This window comes from Trachypithecus francoisi, unplaced genomic scaffold (assembly GCF_009764315.1).
Source record: "Trachypithecus francoisi isolate TF-2019V2 unplaced genomic scaffold, Tfra_2.0 Lachesis_group13, whole genome shotgun sequence".
In the NCBI taxonomy this organism is placed as follows: Eukaryota; Metazoa; Chordata; class Mammalia; order Primates; family Cercopithecidae; genus Trachypithecus; species Trachypithecus francoisi.
Window position 1 is genome coordinate 116,570,016 of NW_022681458.1, and position 15,531 is coordinate 116,585,546.

The following is a 15,531-nucleotide window of genomic DNA, read 5'->3' on the forward strand; positions in this document are numbered from 1 at the left end:
TGAGACGAGAGGACAGTTTGAGGCCAGGAGTTTGAGACCAGCCTGGGCAACATAGGGAGACCCCATTTCTATAAATAAATGCATTAGTACTTGGCATTTCAGGCGGGGAACAGCAAACACATGAAAGCTCTGAGGCAGGAAAGGGAAGTGATTAGTGCTCCCTCCTGGTTCCTTTATCAGACCTTAAAGAGATGCAGAAAAGAGATGCAGAGACATTTCAGGTACTCCTTGGCCGAGCTCCTTCAGGGAAGGCCTAAGTTCGCTTCTACTTCCCATCTATTACTTTTTTTTTTTTTGGAGACAGAGTCTCACTCTTTTGCCCAGGCTGCAGTGGCAGGATCTCAGCTCACTGTAACCTCCACCTCCCGGGTTCAAACGATTCTCCTGCCTCAGCCTTCCTAGTAGCTGGGACCACAGGTACACGCCATCACGATCGGCTAAGTTTTTGTATTCTTAGTAGAGACGGGGTTTCATCTTGTTGACCAGGCTGGTTTCGAACTCCTGGCCTCAAATGATCCACCTGCCTCAGCCCCACAAAGTGCTGGGATTACAGGCACAAGTCACCGCGCCCGACCCTACTTCACTCCTAACGCCCACCATACGTGCTTCCAAATGTTTGCTGAATGACAAGGTGAACGAGTGAATGGGACTACGTGACTTCACGCAGCAGGCAATCCTATTCCTTGGACCTCAGTTTCCCTTTTTGGAAAGCAAGCCTGTCTCTCGCTCTCTGCCCTAAAAGCCTGAGTTCTGGGCTTGAGATGAGCGCGTCCTGTAGAGCAGACGCCAGATGGACGTTGAGCTGGGTCTTGTAGGAGGCCAGGATCCGACCAGCTCTTGGGTCCGGTCCTCCCACGGAACCCCGTACACCTAGTCCCAGCGCCGCCCCACCCAACTTCCCTTTGTTCCCCCAAGCCGCGCCCCTCCGCATAGCTCGTTCCCCATTGGCCGGGGAGCGGGGAAGCGGGCGGAGGGAGGGGTCGTGTGCGCCTGTGCGTTGTGTGTCCCGGCCGCAGCCCCGAGCCAGCTGCAGCTCCTTGATCGGAGCCGGATCCTGAGCGGGGAACACAGTCTGAAGCGGCGGCGGTGGCGGCGGCGCCGGCGGCCACGCCCCGGGGCTCCATTGTTGAGGCTACCCCGGCTCTGTCGGCTGCTCAGCTGCGCTCCCGTGGGCCCAGGCGCTGCGGCGAGGAGCGAACGCTGCGAGGCGGCGGCCTGAGGTGAGACAGCTCGACGGGCGACGGGGTCCCTGCCCCGGGCATGGCGGCTACGAGCTGGGCCCCGCAGTTCCGGGGTCGGGATCCGAGGTCCGTGCGCCTGGGCTTTGTCTCGGCCTCGGGTGGCACCGAGGGCTTCGCACCTGCTGCAATACCGCGAGGGCCCGCGCGGGGTCCTGGTCGCCCTGCGGGTGAGGGCCGGTCCCCACTGCTCCCCAGCTCCTCCCGTCTGCCGCGGAGGGGACTGCATGGACCTGGGCGCTGGCTTCTGCCCGGTCCCCCCCGCGGCGTGGTTGGTCCCCGCGTGCGACAGAGGGGGCCCTGCGAGGACTCACTCGTCGGGCGGGGACCGCGTCACCGTGAGTGGGAGACTCCGCCGCCCTCCCTGGCAGTGAGACTGCTTCGCCAGACTCACCGAGGGGACTGCGCGGACCCTCGTACTAGGGGGTCCGTGACTCTGGGTGGGGGCTCTTTTCCGGCCCCACATAACGGCTGAGTGTTTTGTCACCTATATAGGTGGCTGCGTGGACCCGCGCGCGTGGGTCCTGGCCGTCCTGCTAGTGGGACTGTGCGCCGCCCCGTGGCTCGTCTGGGTCGACCCCGCCAGAGACGCGCGTGTAGTGGGGGTCCGTGTGCGGGGGAAGTGGTTGGTGGGGGCGCACTGCCCCGGCCCCGTGATTTATCCTCTCACATCCCCGGCGGGAGGAAGCGAGAGATGCGGGCCTACGGCGGTGACGCAGCTGCCGCACCGACCTCTGCCGTGGCCGGCGGGTCCCGGGGGGCGAGGGGCTGTCACCGCGCATCCCACCGGCGCGCTTCCTGCTCTGGCCCCGGGCTGGGCTCTGATTGGAGGGAGAAGGGTCCTTCTGCCTGGCGCTTCTTGATTTCTTCCATTAGTATTGGGAAGAAAAAAAAATCTGAAAGGCAGATTGAACTTTGTAGCTCTCAGCGCCTGGAGAGTGGAAGAAACTGTCCCAAGAATTTGGCGGGCTGAAAATGCGTTTCCCGCAGGAGCATCCACATCCACGGAATGAGGCCAAGGCAGTTACAGTTAGAGGTCAGATTTGTGAGGGGAGAGCGAGGGTGAGGTCCGTGGGTGGGAGACTCTGACCTCAGCTTGATGGAAGACCTGATGCTGCCCTCAGACCCTGTATTTCTCAACACCAAAGAAAGTGGAATCACTCCTTAGTGAATGCTTTCATCAAACTTTTGAAACACCTGTAATGTCCCAGGAAGCAAAATCGAACTGGACAGTTTTCCCCTTTTAAGAGTGTTAAACGTCCCGGAGACAAACAGCAGAAGGCTCAAGGAGTCCAATACTCACTCACCTGAATTCTTTCTGAACAGCAGATGGTGTATAAGTAACAGGCATACGAGATAAAACTGAACTAATCACCGCAGCTGTGGTTCCTAGCCGTGTAGTGTGTCATGCAGGCCCTTTTGCCTTCTCTGCCCTCCGCTGTCCCAGACCCCAAGGCTACCGCGCACCTCCAGTCATCAGCTCCTGCCGACCCATTGCTATGAACTCTGTTTCGGTGGCTCCCTTCTCTCTGAAGTTTTGCTTGTTCTCCTGAAGTCCTGGTCTTTAAGAGCTTATGATCTGCAGCGACAGATTGGCTTTGGGCAGTACATGGTTAACTGTAGCACAGCTTGAAAAATGCTCTGATAGAGGTGGGCAGACAGTTTGTACATGCAGGTAAGTGCGAGGTCCTTTTTCAATACCATGAAACCAAGTATTCATGCTGTTTTTGAATCTGCACTTCTTTGACTCTCCAGAGGGTTTTTAGATTAATTTTTTTTCTGTTACTTCCTAGTGTTTGTTGCATAGTTCAGAGTACTTGATGAAAACTTACCAGGTCGGCTGGGCACGTGGCTCACGCCTGTAATCCGAGGACTTTGGGAGGTCTAGGCAGGCGGATCACTTGAGGTCAGGAGTTCGAGACCAACCTGGCCAACATGGTGAAACCCTGTCTCTACTAAAAATACAAAAATTAGTTGTGCGTGGTGGTGGGCGCCTGTAATCGCAGCTACTCAGGAGGCTGAGGCAGGAGAATAGCTTGAACCCAGGAGGCGGAGGTTGCAGTGAGTCGAAATGGCTCCACTGCACTCCAGCCTGGGCCATAGAGTGAGACTTCCTCTCAAAACAAAAACAAAAACAAAAACAATGTACTGGGTCTACCTCCGGCTCTGGAATTTTCCTGGAAGACCTTGTCTTCTGGGCTTCATTTTTCTAACTTTTGAGGATCATAAAATACATAATTTCCAGGAATCTTTGCCCTACACCTTTAATTCTTTCAAGCAAATATAGCAGTGAAAAATTCTCTTCCCGGCAATGGTGTAAATAATGGAGGCTTTTGAAAATGTGAATTCTAAAGTGGAAGTTCTTTTTCTTCTTCCTCTTTGTTTCCTTTTAAACGAGTTGAGTTACATGAGTATATACTTTAACTCAGAGTTAAGGACAAGTATGATGAAACCTTAAGCAGCTTTTTGGCAATATCTTGCATCTTCTTCACAATTGTGTTTTATGTGCAGCATTTCCACTATATCCAGTTGGTTTTTTTCTCATTCATGGAGTTGTTGAGCTCAGAACTTTTCAGGAGCATTTTGTTGATCTTTTAAATGTCATGTGAAATATGTTCCAATTTAACATTTTATTTTGTTGAGTAAAATGGGAGTAAACGGAAATTTGAGAGTGCCTTGAGTAAATGTACTGGCTTTGTGTAATGGCTTGAAGCATAGTTTAAAATTACCACTTGTGGCTGGGTGTGGTGGCTCACACCTGTAATCCCACACTTTGGGCGGCAAGGCAGGCAGATCACGAGGTCAGAAGATGGAGACCATCCTGGCTAACACGGTGAAACCCCGTCTCCACTGAAAATACAAAAAATTAGCTGAGTGTGGTGACACATGCCTGTAGTCCCAGCTACTCGGGAGGCTGAGGCAGGAGAATCACTTGAACTCGGGAGGTGGAGGTTGCAGTGACTCGGGATTGCACCACTGCACTCCAGCCTGGGCGACAGAGTGAGACTCCATCTCAAAAAAAAAAAAAAAAAACCACTTGTAAAAAATTGCATCACATGTTGAATGACCTATAAAGAAGCTACAATTCTAAGGAATATGGTAATTAATTCGTTAAAATAGTCAGGCTGCGTGCTGTGGTTTACACCTGTAATGCCAGCACTTTGGGAGGCTGAGGTGCGAGGATCACTTGAACTCAAGATTAGAAGCTGCAGTGAGCTGAATCATGCCACTGCACTCCAGTCTGTGTGATGGAGTGAAACCCTTTCTCTAAAAATTAAAAAGGTAAATAAATAATTTAAAAATAAGATACTAAGCTCCTTTCCAATTTATCTGTTTGGTAAGGTGGGAGTTTGATGTGCTTGAGTTTCTTAAAGCCACGTGTCTCTGTAGAAAGGAGACACAATTTTCTCTGCTATTCCTAGTTATTTGGATGATTTTAGGGATTAAAAATAGCCATTTGGTCAAGTATTGAGCTACTGAATAACAATTTTTGCTTCACTCAGTAGGATTTTGCCTTTTTTTTATTTGCATTCTTATCTTAATTTAGGAAAAGGTATTTGTTATATGTCCCATGCACTTTATTCTTTGGGGAATCTGATCTTAGAGAGGGCTTCAAACTGCGACCAGATTTTCATTATGGTTTTCTAGATTTTATTAATGTCTTAATAAACTTAGCTAGCTGGGCGCGGTGGCTCAAGCCTGTAATCCCAGCACTTTGGGAGGCCGAGACGGGCGGATCACGAGGTCAGGAGATCGAGACCATCCTGGCTAACACCGTGAAACCCCGTCTCTACTAAAAAATACAAAAACTAGCCGGGCGAGGTGGCGCGGCCTGTAGTCACAGCTACACGGAGGCTGAGGCAGGAGAATGGCGTGAACCCGGAGGCGGAGCTTGCAGTGAGCTGAGATCTGGCCACTGCCCTCCAGCCTGGGTGACAAAGCGAGACTCCGTCTCAAAAAAAAAAAAAAAAAAACTTAGCTAGTTATGCTGCTTCCATGTTGAGGTATTTTTATTTAGAGTAGGCTTGATTTTTATATGAATTAAATTAAAGGAAATCTCTCATGGAAGGGGACACATGGGTAAGGAGAAGACAGAGGGTGTATATATATATACTAAAAATACAAAACATCAGCTGGGTATGGTGGTGGGCATCTGTAGTCTCAGCTACTCGGGAGGCTGAGACGGGAGAATGGTGTGAACCTGGGAGACAGAGCTTGCAGTGAGCGGAGATCACACCACTGCACTCCAGCCTGAACAACAAAGCGAGACTCTGTCTCAAAAAAGAAAAAAGAAAAAAAAAAGAAACCAGAATCTATAATCCTAAGGTTTTTAACCTGGCTTTCAGAACTTTATGAAGTCCCCAAAATCCTGTGCAACAATTTTGTGTATATGCATTCATGTGTGTTTATGGGGAGACGATTTATAGCTCTCCATACTTTTTCAGAGTGGTTGGATTCCAAAAAATTTTAGAATACACCACTTCGGCCTGGTGTGGGGGCTCACACCTGTAATCCCAGCATTTAGGTAGGCTGAGGCAGTAGAATCCACTGAGGTCAGGAGCTTAAGACCAGCAACATAGTGAGACCTCCACCTCTACCACAAAAAAAAAAAAAAGAAAGAAAAATGCTGGGCATGGTGGTGCACACCTGTGGTTCTAGCTGCTCGGGAGGTTGATCACCTGATCCCAATAATTTGAGGCTGTAGTAAGTTAGAATTGCACCACGGCGCTCCAGCCCAGGCAACAGAGCAAGACCCTCTCTCAAACAGAAACAAAACAAAACCCATATCACTTATATACTAGTGTTGTTGGTCAAGTATCAGATTTTGTTTAAAAACTAAATGCTCTTTTTTTTTTTTTTTTGAGATGGAGTCTCACTCTGTCACCCAGGCTGGAGTGCAGTGGCGTGGTCTCAGCTCACTGCAAGCTCCACCTCCCTGTTTCACACCATTCTCCTGCCTCAACCTCCTGAGTAGCTGGGACTACAGGCACCCGCCACCACAGCCGGCTAACATTTTGTATTTTTAGTAGAGACGGGGTTTCGCCGTGTTAGCCAGGATGGTCTTGATCTCCTGACCTCATGATCCGCCCACCTTGGCTTCCCAAAGTGCTGGGATTACAGGTAAATACTCACTTTTAGCAAAGTTGTACAGGCATACAGCTCTAAGAGTCAGAAATGAACAAGACTTAGGACAAACCCAGAGTCCCCTACCTTACCCTTCTCCCACTCTGATCCCTGCTCCTTGGAGGTTACTGTGTTTTTGTTTTAGCTCGTTCTTCCAGATTGTGTGAAAGACAGGGAGATGTCCTACTGTGGAAGACAAGGATTCAGGTTGCTTACCCTCCCCCCCTCCTGTTGCCCACGTTTTTCTCCCCCATCCTCTCCGTATAATTATTGTGATAGTGAGACCAGGAACGGTGGCTCGTGTCTTATCCTAGATTTTTGGGAGGCCGAGGTGGGCAGATCACTTGAAGCCAGGAGTTGAAGGCCAACCTGGCCAACACAGTGAAACCCTGTCTCTACTAAAAATACAAAACTGAGTCAGTTGTAGTGTCGCACACCTGTAGTTCCAGCTACTCAGGAGTGTGAGGCACAAGAGTTGCTTGAACCTGGGAGGTGGAGGTTGCAGTGAGCTGAGATCGCACCATAAGCTGAGACCACACCACTGCACTCCAACCTGGGCAACAGAGGTAGACTCTGTCTCAAAAAAAAATGATCGTGATAGTGGGATACATAGTACAATAGTGTATCTATTTAGTATTCTTCTTGGGTTTTGGCCCAAAGCTTCTAAAACCCTTGTAATTTCCTGAGTGATAGGAACATCATTGGTTATAATATTTGGTCTTAGGTTTCCATACCTGACACAAGAGCTTCTAAGACTTTTGGAATCTCTGGGGTGATAGGAGTGTCTTTTGTATGATTATGAGATGACAGGTGGCTTCAGGCTTCTGGACAGGTTGAGGATTAGGGCTGGTTGCCAGAAAGATGAGTCATGAGTAAAGAATTGGACGTATCAGCCCCACCCCTACCTCTGGGAGGGGAGACGAGACAGGCTGGAGATTGAGCTAGTCACGGGTGGCCAATGACTTAATCATGTCTATGTTATGAAAACTCCATAAAACCCTCTAAATACTGGGTTTGGAGAACTTCCGGTTTGCTGAACTCATTTGGTGCTGGGGAGGTGGCACTTCCAGGGACCGCATGGGATCCCCGACCTCTCTGCCCCGTGGTGTGCCCTGTGCGTCTCTTGCATTTGGCTGTTCCTGTGTCCCCTTCTTTGTAATAAACCAGTAGGAGTAAGTAAGTGCCAAGCGCTTTGTGTCTGTCACCTCTCTTACTTTTTCAGCAACACTGTGTGGCAGATAATGTCCTCATTTTGCCCGTGACAAAATGAGATTGATGCATTGAGTAACTTGCTCAAGGTCACATCATAAGTGGATTTCAAGCTCTGACTCCGAAGCCTGTGCTTTTAACCAGCATGCTGCATACGTGGCCTCTTTATTTGGTAGGATTTTTGGTGTCTCTAGGGCCTGACACCAAGTTGGTCATTGTGGTCTAGAGCTGTTATAATGGAGCTTTTAGCAGCCCTGTTGAGAACAGAGCCAGCACCTCCGGATTTGCAGGGCAGGGCTGTACCTGTTGGAGCTGCCCGCCACTCCCTGTGGCCCTTGGCTGATCTTGCTCATCCACTCGCTCCCTCATTCAGTAGTTCCTGAGTGCCGCCTCTGTGTGGGAAGGAGGCAGCCTTCCAGCCCAGGTGGGGCCTGCAGGTACACACAGGAGAGGCAGCTGTGCACTGAGCTGGCTGTAGGCTGGCACAGAGTGGCTCCAGGTGGCGATAGAGCTCTGGGACTGCAGAGGGAGCACATGCTTCTGAAAGGGAGGAAGGGGCAGCATGGCAGAGGAGGTGTACTTGAGTTGGACTTTGAGGGAGTTGGATTTCCACAGTGGAACCAAGCAGCAGAGGCTTTCTCAGCAGCTGAAGATGACAGCCAGCCAGCCTCAAATGTTCAGCTTTTCCTGAATTCTCTTTTTCAGGACAGTGCAGTAAGTTTTCAACAGAGAGAAAGCAGTCACCTCCATGTCATTCATGTTCTGTAAATCCTGTGTGTCATCTTTGATGCTTAGCAGATGGGGGCAGCCTGGGCCATAAAGAACATCCTGTGTGTTCACCTGTTGGGACATCAGTCAGGTGTGGCAGAGGGCAGTGATCCCTGCCTGCCCCTGAGGATCTCGGTTGTACTTTCATGTGGATAGGACAAAGAAAGCTGTTGTACAGGGGCCAGGAGACATTTCACCTGCAAAACAAGGCACAAAATACATAGTCCGTGCCCTGCATGAGAAACCTAGCAGAACTGTGTGCTGATTCCCACCCCTGCCTCGCCTCCTGAGAGCGAACCGTCCATTGTACCATGGTGGAAGGCATTTCTGAAGCCTCTGCAATCGGAGTGATCTGTTACTTGCCCATTGAGCCTTAGGGGCAGCAACCAGGTGGTGTGGCTGAAACACAGGCCTTGGCCAGACCTGGTTGGGCATGTTGGCTCTGCCACTGATTGTGAATTACAAAACCTTGGAGAAGACATCGTCTTTCTCTGTGCCTCTCATGTAAGATGGGGAACACTGCGGCCATTGCAGAAAAGCAGATAGGTGGAGCGAGTATGAAGTACTTTGTGTGTGTGTGTCGTACGGTGAATGAAATGGCACTGATTGACATTGATAGTAATAACAGGTTTAATTCAGGAACAAAACTGGTAAAGTAGGCCAGGTACGGTGACTCACGCCTGTAATCTCAGCACTTTGGGAGACCCAGGTGGGCGGATCATGAGGTCAGGAGTTTGAGACTAGCCTGGCCAATATGGTGAAACCCCATCTTTACTAAGAATACAAAAATTAGCTGGGTGTGGTGGCACGCCTGTAGTCCCAGCTACTTGGGAGGTTGAAGCAGGAGAATCATTTGAACCTGGGAGTCAGAGATTGCAGTGAGCCGAGATGGCGTCATTGCACTCAAGTCTGGGTGACAGAGTGAAACTCCGTCTCGAAAAAAAAAAAAAAAAAACTGGTAAAGTGTTTTACCCAGCCTAGGTATGTGTGGTAGAGCCGAATGAAAGCTTAGAAAAAGATGACTTGAGAACTAGCCCAGCAGAGGAATTAGGCGGGATGTGTTGTTACTGAGTAAGTGAAATTTGCACTTGCTTTCTCCCAGGCCTCGTTGAGTTGTGTAAAACAGAGAGCTCAGGTGTCGTGGGCAGTTGAGCGGTTGAAGAATGCATTGCTATTATGTGAGGAACTTTGGCCTTTGAAAAAGCAGAACTGGATTCATGTTCTTGCCTGGTAACTGTAACTATCATCTAGTTTGTAAAGGGGAATGCAATTTACTGAAAAATTCTTATGACAGTGGGGAAAGGATTGGGGTGTCTGCATTGGTTTGTGTCATATAGGTCATATGAAAGAGCATTTAGGCTGGAGGGAGACTTTTCATCTCTATAATTTTACTTTCACAAGACAATTCCATCATGATTTGAAGATTTTTGAGTCAAAACTACATTGTTCTGCCATGTGTTTTGGGGCAAATTTATACATACAATTTGCTTAAATATTTCCGATGATACAAGAATATATGTGTGGGATCAAAAGCTGAAATTTGCATTCCCCCTTCTCTAGAAGTAACCCTTTGGGAATAGTTAAGTCTGTATTCCAGCTATTTTGTATATTATAAATACACTGTGAATATATGAGTGTATGTATACATATGTTTTATTTTTAGAGATGGAATATTGCTGTGTTGCCCATGCTAGTCTCAAACTCCTGGGCTCAAGTGACCCTCTCGCCTCAGCCTCCCAAAGTTTTGGAATTACTGGCGTGAGCCACTGCGCCTGGCCTGCATGAGTATATTTAGTAATTGCTAAGTTACTCTGTTCAATACGTGTCTATTGAACTTCCCCATGTGACAAACATTGTTCTGAATACCTTATATGCACTAATTCACTTAATTTTTGGAACAGCTCTATTATTGTGGCCCTTTTACAGTGAGGAAACTGAACCACAGAGAGGCTGGGGACGTCGTCTAACATCACACAGCCAGTGGTGTTGGAATTGAGGTTTGAACCTAGACAGCTGGCTTCAGATCTCTTAGCTGTTATCATAGATGACACACCCAAACCTTAGGGCCGCCTCCCAAGCCTTGCCTGAGCTCTGCCTGAGCTCTGCGAGAGCCGTGTATGTGAGGTTTCTTTCGTCTTTAAGAACACAAGTCTTGGAATTGTCCCAGACCCTGGTAGGACCTCTTGAGGACCAAAATCAGGGATTCTTCAAGCCTGCCCCAAGGGCCAGATCTCTGATTTAGCTACTTGGAAGGTAGATGTAGGAGAGAGTAATTTTACCAGAACAAAAAGTCAGGATGGCTGCACTGACTCGGCCAGATGCAGTGGCTCATGCCTGTAATCCCACACTTTGGGAGGCCAAGGCAGGTGGATCACCTGAGGTCGGGAGTTCGAGAGCAGCCTGGCCAACAAGTAGAAACTCCGTCTCTACTAAAAATATAAAAATTAGCTGGGCGTGGTGGTGGGTGCCTGTAATCCCAGGTACTTGAGAGGCTGAGGCAGGAGAATTGCTTGAATCCGGTTGGCAGAGGTGACAGTGAGCCAAGATTAAGCCACTGCACTCCAGCTTGGGTGACAGAGTGAGACTCTGTCTCAAAAAAAAAAAAAAAAAGAAAAGAAGAAGAAGTGGGAAGGGGAATGGCTGGGCTGACTCATAGGGAAGAGGCCCTGCAGCAGCCATAGGACCTTGGGCACTTGGGTGGAAAAGAAGGAAGGAAGAGCTTCACCCATGGCGGTGACCTGGGCTGCAGAAACCACACTAAACAGTCCACGTCCTGGAGCCTGGCCACCCCCTTTGCTTCTCTTCTCCTTGGGTAGAGGGTGTGGGGAGCTCTCTACCCTGAAGGCTGAGCAGTGCAGCTTCTAACCAGGGTAGGTGTTTGTCTGTCCCTGAGAATACAGACAGCATTCTCATAAGCAGCCCGAATACTCCTGAACAGCTTTTTGTAGGGTGGGGCGGGGCGGGGCAGAGGGTCATTTTGACTCATAGGTCCCTTTTCCACTTTCACTGCTGATAACCGTGTTACAGATTAAAGTTTTGTTTTTGATACTGAAGAGAGCTTAAGAGAGTGAGCTATTATAGCACATCTAAGTCTGCTAAAATAGAACCATGGGGTAGTGTAGGAAAATCTCTTCTAAATTATGGATCATATATGGTGAACGTTAGAAGCCATATGTACCTAAGTTAAAAAATCAAAACGTGTCTCGTATTTGGGTGACCCCGGTAAGTCTGGATGCCACTGCACCTTGTGTGAACACAGGATGCTGAGGTGTAGGGATCAACAGGCTTTTTCTGGATGTCTTCGCTTCTCCTTTGGGGTAAAGTGGGGCAGCAGTAGGAGCGCACAGCTGTTGGGCCTCTAATATTTGTCAGCTGTTTTACATGTGGGATTCCATTTAATGCAATCTTGGAGGTAAAATTATTTTATTGAAGATGAAGATAGAGGCTTAGAGAAGTTAAGAAAATTGTTCAAGTTCTTGTCTTTTGTTTTGTTTTTGTTTTGTTTTGTTTTGTTTTGTTTTGAGACAGAGTTTTGCTCTTCTTGCCCAGGCTGGAGTGCAATGGCATGATGTCGGCTCACCACAACCTCTGCTTCCCAGGTTCAAGTGATTCTCCTGCCTCAGCCCCCTGAGTAGCTGGGATGACAGGCATGCGCCACCATGCCAGGCTGATTTTGTATTTTTGGTAGGGACGGGGTTTTTCCATGTTTGTTAGGCTGGTCTTGAACTTCCAAACTTGGGTGATCTGCCCAACTCGGCCTCCCCAAGTGCTGAGATTACAGGTGTGAGCCACCACGCCTGGCCAAGGCCATGTAATTTCTTAAGTGGAAAGATGAAGTCGTTGATGAACTCAGAAGTTTGATTTCAAGGCCCTTGATCTTTCCATAACACGTGGTTCCTTCCCTGGTTGGTTGGAGTGACTGAAGAACTCAAGGAGGCCGGGCGCGGTGGCTCAAGCCTGTAATCCCAGCACTTTGGGAGGCCGAGATGGGTGGATCACGAGGTCAGGAGATCCAGACCATCCTGGCTAACACGGTGAAACCCCGTCTCTACTAAAAAAATACAAAAAACTAGCCGGACGAGGTGGCGGGCGCCTGTAGTCCCAGCTACTCGGGAGGCTGAGGCAGGAGAATGGCGTGAACCCGGGAGGCGGAGTTTGCAGTGAGCCTCGATCCGGCCGCCGCACTCCAGCCTGGGCGACAGAGCGAGACTCCGCCTCAAAAAAAAAAAAAAAAAAAAGAGCTCAAGGAAGCTGTGTTTTGTGGAAAGAAAACCTGAGGGGTGTATGGTCTTTCCAGGCTTGGAATCTGCCATGCTGGGCTTCTGAATTGTATAGCTTGGCCATATAGAGAGAAGCCCCTCGTTTAAGACTTATTCTTTGGGGGAAATAAAGGAAGGCCGCCCACATGAGACAGGCAGAGGCGACTTTCTCAGAGCTGCTGTGGCAAGAGAGTCGGCACCATCACTTGCCTGTGGCAGAGACTGACATGCAAGTGAGTGGCTGATGAGGAGTGGGGAAGCTTCAGGATGGAAAAGAACGGCTCCCACTGGAGGCTGTTGTGGGGGCTGCAGGCGGCTGTGCAGAAGTGGGTTGCCCTATGTGATTGGTTAGGGGCATATTTGGCTTTCTCTGAATGATCCTAACAGGAAACAGGGACCAAAATTAGGGTGGCGGTCAGTTTTGAGTCAAGTCCTGGCCGCGTGGGACAGAGTCGTGGTTTAGTTTCTGGGTTGTGGAGAGAGAGCAGTCTGGCTTCCTGTCTGATGTGCTAGCCTGGCTGGCCTCCTGGCTGTTTCCTGTAGATAGGGGTTTGGTTTCCTGGGTGGGCAGCCACAGGTTGTGGTCTGAGTTCTGTCTTTATACATATGATCAGGCATGGTCTGTGTGTATATTCAGTCCCTCATTTTTCTTGTCAGTAAAAATATCAAATGACAAATTGGATACATTGGGAACTTTTTAGATGTCTGTGTCCCCTGGAGGAAGTTTTCACGTTCACATTTAATCAGAATGAATATAAACAATTGGGCCATTTATCTTGAAGATTTAAAAGGTAAATCTTCAGCAATACTACCTCGGCGCCATTGCCTCTCTGTCCATCTTTAGGGAATGTGTTTTTATCCACCGCCGGCTCATCATCCACCAGTTTGTGGTTGATCCACTTCTCCATACGTCTTGCCTTGTGTGCATCTCATTGTTTGCTAGTGTTAGCTTTCCCCTTCGTCAGTGTAGTTTATTTGTGTAGCATCTGTTGTTAGGAAGTTATTTGTGGAATTTGTGAATGGAAGGGACCTTGGAGGTCTGCTAGGTCAGCCCAGTGACTCTCAAGATAAACGGAAATACAGGGAAATTTTCCAGCTTTTTTGGTTGCCAAACCAGGAATAGAAAGCAGTGTTCTTTGTGCTACAATGTCGTTGAAAGACAGCTCAATGTGGGCCTAAAGTGAAGAGTAACTAACTTTCGTTGATCTCTGCTTCTGACTCTTGTTATCAGACATTTTAAATTGACCTTAATGTGTTAGCAGAAATATGAAAAGTCCGGACTTGTTTACATATAAGGTACTTTGTCGCCTACTCATTTGGTTGTTTTTTTAACAGGATTGAAAAGACATTGTTATAAACTGAATGTTTATGTCTCCCCCAGATTCTTGTACTGGAGCCCTAACTGCCAGTGTGATGGTATTCGGGGGTAGGACCTTTGGGAAGTGATTAGGGTTAGATGAGGTCATGAGTGTGGGCCCTGGTCTGACAGGATTAGTGCCCTTAGAAGAAGAGAAACCAGGCCAGGTGTGGTGGCTCACACCTGCAATCCCAGCACTTTGGGAGGCCGAGGTGGGCAGATCACGAGGTCAGGAGACTGAGACCATGCTGAAACCCTGTTTCTACTAAAAATACAAAAATTAGGTGGGTGTGGTGGCACGTGCCTGTAATCCCAGCTACTCGGGAGGCTGAGGCAGAAGATTTGCTTGAACCAGGGAGTCAGAGGTTGCAGTGAGCTGAGATTGTGCCCCTGCACTCCAGCCTGGTGACAGAGTGAGACTCTGTCTCAAAAAAAAAGAGAGAAAGCAGAGAGCTCCCACTGCCCTGGTGTGAGGAAACAAGAGAAAGTGGCTGTCTGCAAGCCAGGAAGAGGTCCCTGTCCCGAAACTGAGTTGGCCAACACTTTGATCTTGGACTTCCAGCCTCCAGAGCTGTGAGAAATAAACTAATGTTTAAACCACACAGCCTATGGTGTTTTTTATGGTATTTGCCTATGGTATTATGGCCATCTGATTTGACTGATACAGAGATGGTTCCAGAATACTGTAGACTGTATCTAAGTTGGTGATGCCATGAAAATAAATGTGGTAGTTCATTCCTTTATATAAAGATCGCACTGTGAACCCAGGGCCTTTGCTCATGTCTTAGTTGAGTCTTGTCTTCTTATAATAGCTTCCTAATTTCTCTTTTCCCTCTCTAATTTATATGATATATCTGGATTAAATCATATATGGTATGATTTTATACTTTATATCTACACAAACTTTTAGTGATTTTATTTCATTTTATTTTATTTTTGAGACATGCTCTTGCCCTGTTGCTCAGGCTGGAAGGCAGGCGTGCCATCACAGCTCACTGTATCCCTAAATTCCTGGGCTCAAGTGATCCTCCCGCCTCAGCCTCCTGAGTAGCTGGGACTACAGGTGTGCTATCCTGCCTAGCTAATTTTTAAATATTTTGTAAGGACAGAGTCTTGCTGTGTTTAGTGGTTTCAAACTCCTGGCCTCAAGCAGTCCTCCCGCCTCAGCCTCTCAAAGCACTGGATTACAGGCATGAGCCACCACACCTAGCCCAGTGATTTTTCATTGTTAAGATCAAGGACGGGTTCCCTGGCTTGGCATTCAAGGCTCATGATCCGGGCGTGATATGCAAGTTTGGGTTTCAGTGTTTCCATTCCTGCCATCAGCCTTGCACTCCAGCTTGTTGCCTACGCCCTGTTCTGAAGCCCAGCCTGAGAGCTGCACTTAAAATTTATACCTTCTCATCTCTTCATCGTCTTCGTCTATGTTCTTATCTCCATCTGGGACATCATCTCCACACTTCTGCCTGTTTAAATCTTCTCCATCCTTCAAGACTTGAAATACTCACTTCCTTTACAAGATCCTCGCTCGGACATCCAAACTAGAGTTAATCTTTTTCCTTTGAACTCTGATAGT

General features: G+C 48.4%; 1 long non-coding RNA gene and 1 pseudogene across 2 annotated transcripts in view; one reads left to right on the forward strand and one right to left on the reverse strand.

Moving 5' to 3' along the window:
* Window positions 1-15,531, forward strand: part of LOC117095269 — a 247,749-nt gene that overhangs the window by 93,727 nt on the left and 138,491 nt on the right. The gene's annotated exons all lie outside the window — the stretch shown is intronic.
* LOC117094232 lies at window positions 871-1,738 on the reverse strand (annotated as a pseudogene).